Consider the following 1,582-nt stretch of genomic DNA (forward strand, 5'->3'; position numbering starts at 1 on the left):
ACTAGTAAAACTAGTAACACTCGTAAAACTAGTTTTATACGTTTTTGTTGCATCCCCAACGCCAACGCCACCATTGCTAGTTCAGCTCGTGGCGCTTGTACATACGGGGAGGAGGCCAGGTGGAGTGGCGACCCGCTGGCCCTGGGTGGGCTTTGGCGTTGTCGACTAGTCAGGGGATGTGCAACAGCTGCACAGCCGCTGTAGCAGACGCGCCACCGCCGCCCCCTACAGTGCACACAGCCAAGAGCGCGCGCCGGTCCGCTTCTTTTTCGGAAGTGCTATTATGGGAGATGAGTCGTGGCGGACCGCAGATGGCATGATAACCGCTGTGGGCGGCGGCACATTATCTCTTGCTCTACTGTGCTTGTCTCTGCACTGGTTCCACACGTTGGTCTTGTCACTTGAGTCTCCGCGGGTCGTCGCGGCATCCGGAACGTCCACGGTTGCACACGACATCTGGACAATACGCATCTCCACACAATTAGTTGTTGCGCAAACAGCACGCTGTAGAGCCCTGAGTTGTACGCCATCTTGTAGCCCATGGTCTAATTGGTCTGGCTATTGATTTTCAGGCCGCTAGCTATCAAGGCAAACGAGAAAACTGATACGTTTATTGGGCAGACTGATTTTCGAGGTACAATGGTGAAGCTAGCAGCGCACTGTAGCGCCCTGAAGTCGTACGGCATCTTGTAGCCCATAGGAGATGACTCCCCGCAGTTTGAACAAATCAATGCCAACATACAGTCCCAAAATAGTCCCAATACAGTCCCAAAATGGTCCCCAAAATAGTCCCAAAATAATCCCAATACAGTCCCAAAATGGTCCCCAACTGGTCCCAAAACAGTCCCAATACAGTCCCAAAATGGTCCCCAAAATAGTCCCAAAACAGTCCTAATACAGTCCCAAAATGGTCCCCAACTGGTCCCACAACAGTCCCAATACAGTCCCAAAACAGTCCCAAAATAGTCCCAAAACAGTCCTAATACAGTCCCAAAATAGTCCCAAAACAGTCCCCATACAATCCTGATACAGTCCCAATACAGGCCCAAAACAGTCCCAAAACAGTCCCAAAATAGTCCCAATACAGTCCCAAAATAATCCCAAAACAGTCCCAAAATGGTCCCCAAAAATACTCCCAAAAACTAACTGGTCCCAAAATAGTCCCAAACATGTCCAGAGCTACTTGGTCTAAGGGGAAGCAAAAAGAAGCTCTTGTTGTCCTACCAGGATGGCCTAGAAGCTACCACCATGTACTCAATTACTTCCCATTCTCCCTGGCTGTTGATCTGCATGGCCCATGTTTGCTCAACATCCTGGATATTGTCCTGGAAAACAGAGAGACAGGCTAGGTCAGCAAACGTGTGAAAGGTGCAAGGAAGGAATAAAGCGCACCGGAGCGCCTTCAACCACAGCGCCTGAACTATCACGGATGCAGTGGTTCTCTTGGGACACAAAGTGGATGAGCAGTGTTGGCCGTCCATCATCCCCTTGTATGGGCATTGAGGATCTGCACAGGAGCGGGGAATGAGATGGGGCGGTGTTAGTACAGAGCAGCACAAAGGAGAGAAAGCAGGTGGGGGAG

Source organism: Acanthamoeba castellanii (genome assembly GCF_000313135.1).
Source record: "Acanthamoeba castellanii str. Neff unplaced genomic scaffold scf7180000084675, whole genome shotgun sequence".
Taxonomy (NCBI): domain Eukaryota; phylum Discosea; order Longamoebia; family Acanthamoebidae; genus Acanthamoeba; species Acanthamoeba castellanii.